The sequence below is a fragment of the Callorhinus ursinus genome, unplaced genomic scaffold (assembly GCF_003265705.2).
Source record: "Callorhinus ursinus isolate GAN/ISIS: 27379988/994484 unplaced genomic scaffold, GSC_fseal_2.0 scaffold5, whole genome shotgun sequence".
Lineage (NCBI taxonomy): Eukaryota > Metazoa > Chordata > Mammalia > Carnivora > Otariidae > Callorhinus > Callorhinus ursinus.
The window spans coordinates 10,478,035-10,490,873 of record NW_027397067.1 but is presented as its reverse complement, the minus strand read 5'-3'; the positions used below and the strand labels follow the sequence as shown (position 1 = coordinate 10,490,873).

At 43.6% G+C, this 12,839-nt stretch overlaps 1 protein-coding gene across 3 annotated transcripts in view; it reads right to left on the bottom strand.

Moving 5' to 3' along the window:
• The window catches only part of FAM110B (family with sequence similarity 110 member B), a 148,902-nt gene extending 145,398 nt beyond the window's left edge, over positions 1–3,504 (bottom strand). For all 3 annotated transcript variants that reach the window (XM_073892785.1, XM_073892782.1, XM_073892784.1), the window contains exon 1: positions 3,178–3,504. The gene's annotated coding sequence lies outside the window, so the exon portion shown is untranslated. The remainder of the gene's footprint in view (positions 1–3,177) is intronic.
• Positions 3,505–12,839: the final 9,335 nt, after the last annotated feature.

The following is a 12,839-nucleotide window of genomic DNA, read 5'->3' as shown; positions in this document are numbered from 1 at the left end:
ATCAAACCCCAAAAGAACGTCATGAGCACCTCCTGAATGTGCAAAACAGAGGCTATTCCGCATGCGGTGGTGGAAAGATCCATGGGTTCCAGAGGCACACAGGCCCCGGGGTTAAAAATCGCAGCTTTGCTACTTAGTAGCTACGTGACTCAGCAGTCACTTCGTGTCACCGGAAGAAAGAAGATAACAACTCTCCTGTGTTGGAATAAAGAGAATCCACTGTCAACTGCCCAGGACGAGGCCAGTCCCAGAGCCAGCCCACAGAGATAACTCAAATTACAGTCCAGAAAGCCCTTGTTCTGAGACTTCTTATTCACTCCCTACCCTTGGTGCCGTACTAAATAGAATGAATATCTTTTTTCTTGGATGAGTCATGGCTTTGCAGAGCTTCAGAGTCTTCATCCTGAATATCAATGCTCATTGCATCATACTGGGACCCAGAAAAATGGTAAAAATCAGAATAAATGAGAAGCTGTTTTCTTAAAGTCACGATGCAACTGGATGTCTTATCATTTGTTTCTCTCTCTTAGAAGTACTGAAAACAAGTCCAGGTTAGTTGGAGATCCCCTAGGCTCAGAAAGATCAATCTTAATCTATCATGGACAAATAAGAGGAAGGAGGACAGCTGATTAAGATTTTTACAAAGCGATGTTTGTCTTAACACATGGAATACTCGGGTTTTCAGAAAGAAAAATCTGGCCAAGTAAATAGATTGAAAAATCTATTTCTATGTGGAAATACAAAGGAGAGATTTTTTTAAAAGTTTATTCCTAAAAAGAATGTTTAGATGGTATCTGTGTGGTGAGAGTATATTTTGGGGAAGAGGGCAAGCAATGGGATTACTAAATTCACCCTTCCAATTCTACCGGACCACAAATGCGCCTTGTCCACCAGCATTACCCACAGCTCCACCTACTGTCAGACTGTGCCTACGGCAGCTTTGGAACCACAGGGCCCCAAGAGTTAGCCATGCCTTTGATGAGCTAAGTAAACTGTTGAAGAATGAAAGAGATACCATTTCAAAGTTAAAAGGCAATAGGGGGGACCTCAAAATGAAAGCAAACCCCTGACAATCTTGCAAGATATCTAGGTAGCAAACACAATCATTTGGTTACGGACACATGGCAAGTAAGTAGTTTTCATTTTTCTTACGGTAGCTGATTATTAGGCTGCTCTAAAGATTTGAAAGCCCAAGTAAGAATTACAGAATCTGGCTGATGTATATACAACGCGCATGTTTATTTATTTTTTTTAATACAATGCACATGTTTATGTATCATTACTTTTTGCCCCAGTGAAAGTTACCTCACTGTTGTGCCACCACAATGGAATTTCAAGTAGGAATCAGAAGTAGTATTGCCAACCCGGAGAACGAGGGAGTTCAGAATGGGGTCCAGAGCCCACATTTCCCCTAATGTCTAGGCTTCTTCTTAGACACTTAGGCCCTTAAGGATAATTAAGTCTCCTTATTATGAAAAGTACCTGGATATGACGGCTCAGGACTGTGTTCTTGCCCTTACAGATCTGCTATATACGGTGAGTAAGAATACACAGAACAGACTGTCAGTCATAAGCAAAACAGCCACCCAACCTCAATTCTGATCTAAAATTAAACCACAGACTTAAAATAGACCACGACTTAAAAGTGCTCCGATCTGAAAAACAAAACAACTGTTTTCCAAACAGAGAAACATATGGACTGATAAAAAAAAAAAAAATTAAAAATAAAACTAGGTGACACTTACCTAGCACTGTGTTCCAGGCGCTGCTCAAAGCACTTTACAGATTATCAGGTTCACAAAGCATGGGCACCTCCCTGTTCAATGAGTGACTTTACTGTTTTAAGGTTTATAGTAGCACCATGAATACCATAGGATAAATCAATGGGATGTTAAGGACAAAAAAGTCTGGCTTATCGTTTACCTCGCCCTTATGTTTAAAATAATTATGCTTAATCATCTGAATGACCGGGGTTGTGATGTCACAAAATAAGTACAGGTTAGTACAGGTATTTTCCATGGAATGACTGACTCCACGTGTAAATTGGGGAGAAGATGCTACATAAAGGTCTTCAACACCAGCAGGGGAAATGAGGAAAATAAAAGTCTTATTACCTATACTGCAAAAATGCGTATTCTACTATCACATTCCCCTTCTCAAAAACAAACCAGTTTGTAGTTCTCACAATGCCAGCCATGCAGTGTTGTCACAGATGTGTGCCAGATTTTGCACAGGACATGGCCGTGAGGAAAAACCCAGAGTTTGCCTGTATCTTAGGCAGCAAAGAAACCCTGTTCATTGTTGTGGCTCAGTAAATCCAAATAACAACTTGAAAGGGTTAAAAAGCCGGGCACCAGGTGTTTTCTTTCCACTTTCCCTGAGTAACTGAAGCGCAGCAAAGTTCTCTCTGCTACCCTCCCCACCAGCCTGCGCGGAGGGCGAACTGTCACTGCCATTTCCACTATGCAGCTCCCGCTCCCAACAACAATCAGAGGGCACCAGGCTGGGCAGCAGGCACCGGCGGCTTCCCACAGCCTGCACGCGCTTTGCTGCCAAGTTATGAGCTCCGCTGGGTGACGGCGGCACGAGTGAGCCAAGGATAATTTCATTCTATTTCAAATCTGTGTGCTTTCAAAGAAAGTGGCGGCGACCAAGGCCATGGGTGGAGCTGGAGAGGGTAACCAAAAACAAACTTTCAGAGCCTCTGAATCTGCATCTCTTGCAAGAATTCCCAGCCGGCGCTTAGAAGATACTGATACCCTCCAGGGATTTAGCCCCTGAGGTTGGAGACCACGCGAGGAGAAGGGGTCGAGCGGAGTCTGGGTCCCTCGCCTACCACCCACTCCTCCAGCAGCAAGCGGCAGGCGCGCTTTCGGAAGCCGCCGCTCGCGCCCCGCAAGCCCGCCCGGCTCCGCAGCGCCCCTGTCCGGCCTCCCCGCCCAGCCCGGACGCGCAGCCGAGCGCCTCCTCTCGCGGCCCACACAGCGGGTCTGGGGGTCCGTCCCGGCCAGTGCGGCTCCCGGGCCGGCCTGGATGGAGACCCAGGCCGGGCGCGGAGGCTCAGAGGCGGACCCGGCTCCGCTCCGGCAGCGCGCGGCTCGGGCATTGTCCGCAGTTGGAGCGCTGCGCGGCCACCCGCCCGACCCCCGCCCCGCCCGGCTCCCGGCCCAGCCTTACCTCGGCCGCGCTCCCCGGCTCCGGGCAGTGCGGCCCCAGCCGGGCGCCAAGCTCCCAGGGACTGCAGGGAGGAAGGTCGGGCCCGCCAGGAAGGGGGTCCGGGCCGCTGGCGCCGCCGGAGGTCCGAGCGCGGGCCGCAGGGGCCGCCGAGTCCTCGCGCCGCCTCCGCGGGGCCACGGATAAAGAGCTGACCGGGTTAGTCAAGGGGGCTCGGGACGCAAGGCCGTGGAGGGCCCGGCTGGCGGCGGCCGCGATGGTTCTGTCTGCACCGAGTGGGAGGGCTCAGGCGGGCTTCGCGGAGCGCGAAGGGAGGGAACTTGGAGCGAGTTGCTGTGGCCCAGAGCGCGTGTCCCTGAGGAGTGTGCGCGCCCCTATAGAGCGCCCCGCCCCGCCTCCGTCCCGCCTCCTCCCCAACCCCTCCCTGTCCCCGCCCCCGCTCGCACACCCACTGCCAGCCCCACCGCCTCCCACAGCTCTATCCCCTCCCCCATTCCCACCCCGGTCCCACCTCTAAGCCCCTCCCATAGGCCCACCCCCCACTCCCACCTCCAAACCCCTCCCACACGCCCGCCACCACTCCCACCTTCAAACCTCTTCCACACGCCCACCGCCGCTCGCGCCCCGGTGGGAAGAATCCACATGATCTCAACTGCTGGGCAGTCCCAGATCGGACCGCAGCGCACTGGGGACCTGGAGTCTGGTTTGTGAATGTCATGCTAGCCCCACCTGGTAGTCAACCCATCCAGATGATCTTCGTGCCTGACATTTTCTATGGACTCGCTTCCACATACTCAGTGGAGCCTGCTTAGCATTTGTAGACTTAATTTCTGAAGGCCTTTTTAAGACTCCAAAAAATGTTTGGAGAAAACAATAAAGAATATAGAAAAAATCTCAAGCACGATGTACAGCCCCTAGAGTATGGGCCTGCTGATGTTTCCCAATTAACTAAATGTTTCGGGGTACATCATGATTCATGTCATAATGTGTAGTCTGGTAACGTTTTTCTTTAGATTCGCTTAATTGGTTTTTCGAGGGTTTTGTTGTTTTAGGAATACTAAGCACATTCTACTTTAGTTTTTACTATTGGGAACTCTAGTAGATGAAATCCATATTTATCAAAAGGATTGAATGAGATACAAACTCAACATAATTATTTCTCTAAAATATTTAACAGAAATTTCTTTATACCTTTTGTACATTTGAAATAAAATTGCATTCAGCCCGTTTCCTCAGAAATATCATCTATATTTGAATTGTGTGACTTGTTACATTCCATTTCTGAGATTATCAAATAAATAAAACTCAGACTTCCACAATAAATTTTTGGCTATTTACAAGAAAACCATTTTAAGAAAGTGACAGGAAACTGGGTTTTGAATGGAGCTAGTATTCCTTTGGCATACTAACACATTCCATGTGATGATCATACATTATGTTGTGGTCTCCATTAAATCCAAAAGTCATGTAACCGTAGAATGAGGTTATTTTTCATCATTAGCATAGCAAATCGGAAGTAACTTTTCTCACCCCAAAGTAAACTCTTAAAAAAATTAACTTCTTTGTCCCAGCCTGCTTCCATTTAGGAATTGCTCCCTCCCACCATGTATGACAGACCTTCCCTGTCATTGCAGGGGCCTGTGACTTCTGCCAATGAAGAGTGCATCTCATCCCCTAGGCACAAAGGGAGGAGGGGAGATACACATGATCTAATCTGGGAGAATGGGGGTCCTTTTTCTGAGCTGAGACCATGCCATGTAAGCCTGAAGCAGCTGGACATCACCTATTAGAGAGTAAGGCCACACCAGAAGAAAGCCAACTGAGCAATAGACAGGAAGAGTCCTGATGGCATCAATGAGCCCCTCCAGGCAGCCACCTCTGAAACCAGTCAAAACCCCTGGATTTCTAAGGAAATGCACCAATAAAATTGTCTTTCTAGTTTTCTTTCTTCCTAGGTTTCTTTCCAAAATACTCATGAAGCCATAGAAGATCCCCATGGGATCCAAGCTCTGAGAAAATCAGGGATGTAATCAATGAGTCCTAGTTTCTCTATCACCTAAATTACTTCATAATAAAATAAGGAAGCCTTAACTTTTAATAGGACTAAGGATATCATTTAAGGTATTACTATTGCCCAGTGTAGGTTTAATATTTTCACATTGCCCCCCCTTAAAACCAAAAATTAATAAAAGATGTGTTTAGAAAACACACACACACAGAGAAAACAATAATATGTCTAAACCATATCACCCCAGTAAATTTTTTGTCTTGCCAATTACTCCAATAAAACATGTCTTCATAATCCCCAGTACTTTCCTCCTTTCTGGACTGAAAATTTTAGGGCCTGCTACAGACTTTCAGGGACTGTTGAAATTGGTTTGTTGTGCTGGAATTTTATTGTGCTGCATATTGTTCAGGAGAAGTGGGCCCTTGGCCTATGCTTGGAATTCTTTTGTTCCACAGAAATTGTCTCCAAAGTATGTAACAATATTTGGCTAGTACCCTAACAAGCATCCATACACTAATCGGTATGTTGCTTCACCATTACTCACAGGTCACTTTTGGGTGGCAAGGGAGTGGGTCAGACAGACATGAAGACATTGCTCTGAGCCTCTGATTCCAAGAGTGATTTCTAAGAGGGGGCCCCTGGGTGGCTCAGTCAGTTAAGGGGCCAACTCTTGATTTCAGCTCAGGTCTTGATCTCAGAGGCCTGGGATCTGGCTCCACACTCATCAGGGAGTCCGCTCGAGGATTCGAGGATTCTCTCTCCCTCTTCCTCCGACCCTCCCCCTCTTGCACTCAAGCTCTCTGTCTCTCTCTCTAAAATAAATAAATAAATATTTAAAAAATAAAAGAGTTTTCACTAGTTTTTCTTCAGATGGGTATGTACCTGGTCATGTCAACAACTAGTGATATTTCATGCACGAAAGCCCATGAGCTGAATATATCATAAACAGAGTTGAGCCCCACAAAACATACAAGTAGGTAAGCCATCTCCAGAAACATGACAGAGTAGCTTCAGAGGAAAAGTAAAGAGAAATTAGTTCTGGAATCCAGGTCCAGCTCTGACTGACGCTTGTTCAGATGATTGGCTCTGATTCCCCAAGGGATAATTTCAGCCCAATATTCAGAGGTCTTCCATGTCCTTGTGCTGGATGCGTGTAATGTCTCTGCCATGCCCTTGCCCTAGAGTGGTACAGAAATCTCTCATTTAACCTTGGCTCCCGTCTGTCCAGAGCCCACCCCAGAAAAATGGTGTACACCAACAGTTTTCCAACCATGAAACAGAATCGCCTGGAGTGCTTCTAACAGCGCTAAGTCTCCAGGTTAGCGGGAGGAGGAATAGGCATGTATATTTTTTTAGAAGTTCTCCCAAGCGATTGTAATGATCAGCCAGGTTTAAGGTAAATGTCTCTGAATGTGTGCTCTTCATTCACAGAAGAAAACTTGAGAGACCATGTGATCAGACTCCATTGACTTAGAATTGTATGTAAAATTAAAGTTATTGATTGAACAAGCTCCATTTGTCTTTTTCCCTGAACAGCCTATAGTTCTTCCGAGGTTTAATAGAAAAAGCAGTGAAGAACGCTCCTTGGGAGGAGCAGGGTGGGTTTGCCAGAAGCAATCACACTGCGAAAGGACAGCTCCCAGCAAGGCAGAGATAAGAGAATGCTAACTAGAAAAGCCTTGTCAGTTACTACAGGAAGAGGGACTCCACCAGAGGCAATCGCCCCCAGGGTTATCTCTTCTTGCATATTTCACAGTTTATTACACGTCTGTGCTGATGATCAGACAAATCGAAACAACTGAATTATGTTCATGAATACTGACCTGCATCATTTCATACTACTAAGGCTACCCTTGATTGAATATTTGGTCTGTACTACACAATCGACATGCCTCATTTTTAATTGTAGCAATGGCTCTAAGCATAAATATTATAAGCCCCATTTTATGAACAAGAAGCTCAGGCCCAGGGAAGGTCAGTGACGTAGCCAAGGTCACAGAGATAAGAACTGAAGGATTTCAAGGCTGGTCCATGTGACCTCAAAGCCTATATATTTTTTACTCTAAACCAAACTTGCCTCTAAATCATACAAATCATCTAGTTAATAAGAGTGTCTGGCCACATGCGGCTATTTAAATTTAAGTGAATTAAAATTGAATTGGATGAAGACTTCAGTGTCTCAGTCATATTAGGCACTTTTCAATTGTCCAATAGCCACGTGGCGCTGATGGCTACCCCATTGGACAACACAGACAAAAAACATTTCCATCATCATTGCAGAAAGTTCTGTTCGCACTGATGCTTCACCTATTTGTATTACCAACGAAGAAAGCCAGTGTTCTCTGTGATTGAATTTTTCAAGTAAATTGCTCCCACTGTTTTGATGGAGTTCTTTCTAAAACATGTAATACATTTATGTTCCTGTGTCTTAGTCCATTTGAACTGCTATAACAAAAATACCATAGACCCTGTGGCTTATAAATAATAGAAGTTCATTCCTCATAGTTCTGCAGATTGGGAAGTCAGAGACCAAGATACCAAGGGATTCAGTGTCTGGTGAGAGCCCACTTCCGGATCATAGATGGCCACGTGGCAGAAAGGGAAGGGAGCAGGACTCTCTGGGGTCTCTTTTATGAGGGCACTACTCCCATTTATGAGGGCTCCACTCCCATGACCTAATCACCTCCAAAGGCCATGCCTACTGATCGCACCTGGGGAGATTAGGATTTCAACGTTTGACTTTGGGGTATGCAAACATGAATTGCATTCTGCCTTAATCAGTAGAGCACACTGAACAAAAGGCCTCTTTAATGCCTCAGTGGACCCAAATGGCATGCTGTGGAGCTCATGCTTCTCTTTCCTTCTCCGGCATCTCTCTTCCTCATCTTCATTTGTTGTTTCTCTCAGACTATCTGCCACATTACAGTGCTCATTAATGATCTGCCCCAGCCTGTTTCTATTTTTATCTATACATTCTTCCTATGTGTTGTCTTCCAATTCCATGTCCCCGACTACCGCTAATTTGCCAGGGACTCCAGAATTTTGATCTTTAATTTCCACCTAATTTTCTAATCTTCAGAGGTTTTTTTTTGTTTTTTTTTTCTTTTTTTTTTCTTTGTCCTAACTCTCTACTGGACTACTGGACTAGTGCTACCCAGCCGGCTGTCTGTAGACCAGCAGTAGTCTGTGAATTGATTGTTGTTCTGGGACAAGATGAGGTTAAAAAGTGGAAGCTGCCATTTAGAAACTTTTATGGCCATTTGTCACTGCTGGAATGTTATATTGCATTGCATTTTATAGTCTGTATGCAAATAACAGACTGCAATGGAGAGGAGATTAAAAACAAACAAACAAACCCGAATGCTGTACCTGACTCCATCTGGCTATCTCCTACACCCCGAACGTTCATCCGCCACCTGTCAATAGCTAAAGTTGTCCTAATTCTCCCCTCCCCCCTACGCAAACACCCCCACTCATCAGTCGGGGTCCAGGCAGGAAACAGGGAATCGAATACCGGAAACTACTCACAACAGTTCTCAAGAAGCTGAAGGACAAACAAGAAAAGGGAGTCAGCCTCGATTTCAGTGGGAGGCAAAAACTCCACTACAAAGAACACAAATGGAGAAACTGGTATGGTTGGCACCCAGGAACTGGAGCTGATGACGGAGTGCTCCCCCCACACCCCTCCCCCCCATGCCGAAACCATGGAGGGCACATGGATGCTGTTGTTCAATGGAACTGAATGAATGAACTGATTTTCCTAGTCTGTTCCTGACACCAAACACAATAGAAAATTTCCTGAGAGACCCAGATTGCCAAATATTGTGTACAACAAGTTAATTATGCAGAGGAGCTTGAAACTGTTCAGGGCCTTTCCAGCTCTAAAACTGATCTATGCTTCAGGACTGAGATGTTGTGTCTGCTTTTACAAAATAAATACAGGAACTCTTGTTATAATTTGGCTCAGAACTTTTATTTACTTCCAGATTTTCAAAACTTTTGGAAGGATTAAGCTGCCAGAATTTGCTTTCATGGTATATGGAATATATATGGTTAATATATACGTCTTCTGGGGCGCCTGGGTGGTGCTGTTGGTTGAACGTCTGACTCTTGGTTTTGGCTCAGGTCATGATCTCGGGGTTGTGGGGTTGAGTCCCGCTTCAGGCTCCCTGCTCAGTATGGAGTCTGCTTGGGATTCTCTCTCCCTCTCACTCTCCCTCGGCCCCTCCTGCCCATTCTCTCTCTCTCAAATAAACAAATAAATCTTTAAAAAAATTTGTATACACACCTTCTGTAGTCTCAGGGTATGGAATTATGTACCAAATATATGGAGCATTTTTAAACTATTGGTAGCAAGGTGAACTTAGAACATTAAGCCATTCACTTAATATGGCTTAATAGAAATATAATCCATTTTGTGCACAGCTCACTAATTCTCATTTTCCCCAGAATCAAAAATCAGAGGTGGCATGAAGAACTGAAATCGCTGATTTCATTCAAATCTCATCCTAATCAAATATTAAACCAGTTCATCAGTAGCCAGAAAAATGAACTAATTTGAACTTTACTCTTCCGTTCTACCATTGTATGGTAGAGATGCAAACGAGCAAAAATATGTAATAAGCAGGGGGAGAAAAGGACAAGTGAGGGACTATTAGGTCTCTGAGCCACAGATGGTACTGATACATAACAACCATTTTCCTCTATTTAAAACAGCTTAAAGTGGGCATACAGACACCAGTCTAAGGGTTCAATGTGCATTTCTCCCCCTGAACTCTTTTTCAAGTGTATGTTACGGCTTCTAAATATTTGGCAAAAATATATTCAGAATTTTGTGTGGGCATTCTATTTTTCAGTCACATGGTATTAATCTGAAGGATGAGCAACGGTATTTCTGACATCTGAAGAAATCACCTGTAAATTATCAGGAACTTTTAATAAAATGTCAGAGTGCTTCTGCTTTAGAAGTGAATTTTAATTCATTCACCCACTCATTCCTCCCGCACTTATTCCGTCACCAAATCTCTCATTTTCAATGTTTTCACTCATGCATTTCATCATTCACATCTTACATGCGCTTAGTACAATAACTTTCCTGGTTCATCGTGTAATCACACAAGCCAGTCAAATGTATTCTTTATTGCCTCTTCTATATTATTCTTCCATTCCCTGATTCGGTAAAAATCAATCTTTTGAGCAGTACTTCAATAACTAACTCATTTTATTTATTTATTTATTTATTTATTTTTTTTTAAGATTTTATTTATTTGAGAGAGAGAGAGTGAGAGAGAGAGAGCACGTGAGAGGGGAGAAGGTCAGAGGGAGAAGCAGACGCCCTGCCGAGCAGGGAGCCTGATGCGGGACTCGATCCCGGGACTCCAGGATCATGACCTGAGCCGAAGGCAGTCGCTTAACCAACTGAGCCACCCAGGCGCCCAATAACTAACTCATTTTATTTACTCACAAATTACGCATACTTTAAATTTTCTGCTAGTTTCACCACCAGCAGTCAAGACTTCTAAGTAGATATCCTTTTAGAACATCAGCAATTGCAAATTGCCAGCTAGTTTGTCATAGAAGAGGGATGAGGTAGAGGAACAGAGGGAGAAAGTATAGAAAAAGACAGAATGGCATGACAACGAGAATGTCTCTACTCCCCAGCTCACTATTCCACCCAATCCAAATTCTTTGTCCAAACTCTGCCAGAAAATATACAGGAAGACTAAGTCATAGTATGTTGAAACCATTTGGGAAAAAACAAATCAGCATATGGTGCCATTTTGGTGTTGCTGATAGAATAGAAGCATGGATATACAATCAACATAGGCTACAAAAATGTTGATATATAATTATGGCACTTATCAATATTCACATCTTCCTGTGACAGTCTCTACTTTCTATTTAGCTTCGAGTTGGGAGTTTTATGCAAAGTAGTAAATAGAAAATTTAAATACTAGCATAATTTTCTCATAATCATCAACCATAATAATCTTCTGAATTTTGGATTGGCTGGGTTCCTAAGCTCTAAGTAAATTTCTTAATCATGCTGTTCTTAGAAGGTCTTCCTATGTTACATTTGATTAGATTGCCTATTTCTCAGAACTCAGACCTCGCTATGCATTCAGAAATTGTCTTGCTCAATTAATGGTATTTGGGTGTCTCCTCATTAACTTCATTAAGACGATAAGTCATGTGAGAACAGGGGATGCAGCTAACAACGCCTCTTGTGAAATTTCTCACACTACTTAGCAAAACCAGAGTACCTGACAAAATTTCATCAGATACTCACTGAGATAAATCCGTACTCCGATAGTGACTTGATTATTATGTCACTTTATATTCATCAACTTGCAATCCCTCAGAACTGGTCTAAAGTTCTACCCTGCAGTATTTCTTGCATGACCAAATGGAACACAGAAAGTTCTGGCAGCCTGGAGAAGTCCCTAATCTGCATGCAGCTCCCAACAGCCAGCAGAGCACCTTTCCAGGGTACTCGGCAATGTGAATGGAGAATTATGGGAAGATCTAGCTCATCTTTGGATTTGAAAAGGTTCATCAAGCCACACATTTAAGAATACGAATAGCAAAATATTCTTGTTAATTTCCTGTGCACAAGGTGTTCTTTTTTCTCTAAATGAAAATATTATATTTGAAAAAATAGAGTTGTGATGACAGTTTTAGTTCCAAACAAGATGTGAGTCACCCAGGCAGAGCAGTGGAGGTGGTAGGGGAGTCACAGTCGAATGGGCTTTTCGGAATCATGGAAAGATGGAAGCAGAGCTGTTCTTTGGGCATGCTTGACAGCTGACTCTGCTTTTTTCCCCCAGTAACACAAGGCCTTGCTAATATTCTTCCCTCCCCCACCATTTTATGTAGATCTAATTGACATAGAGCCTTGTATAAATTTAAAATGTGCAACATAATGATTTGATGTATGTGTATACTAAGAAATGATTCCCACACTAAGTTCAGTTAACATCCATCACCTCGCATAGTTGCCAATGTTTTTCCTTGTGATGAGAGCTTTTAAGATCCTCTCTTAGCAACTCTCAAATATACAATACAATTTTGTTAACTATAGTCACCAGGCTGTACATTATATCCCAGAACATATTTATATTATAACTGGAAGTTTGTGCCTTGTGACCACCCTCACCTCCTCCCCAAGCCCCTGGTAATCATCAATCTGTTCTCTGTTGATATGATTTTGGGTTTTTTAGATTCCACATATAAGTGACAGCACACAGTATTTGTCTTTCTCTGTCTGACTTATTTCATTTAATATAATGCACTCAAAGTCCATCCATGTTGTTGCAAATGGCAGAATTTTCTTCCCTTTTTTTGGCTGAATAATATTCCATTGTGTATATATGCCACATTTCCTTTGTCCATTCATTCGTTAATGGACACTTCTGCTGTTTCCCTGTCTTGGTTATTGTAAATCATACTACAATGAACATGGGGATGCACATATCATTTTGAGTTAGTATTCTCGTTTCCTTTGGATAAATACCCAGAAGTGGAATTGCTTGATGGGTAGTTCTATTTGTAATTTCTTGAGGAAAATCCATACTGTTTTCCATAGTGCCTGTACCAATTTCATTCTTACCAACAGTGCCCAAGAGTTTCCTTTTCTCCACAGTCTCTCCAACGCATA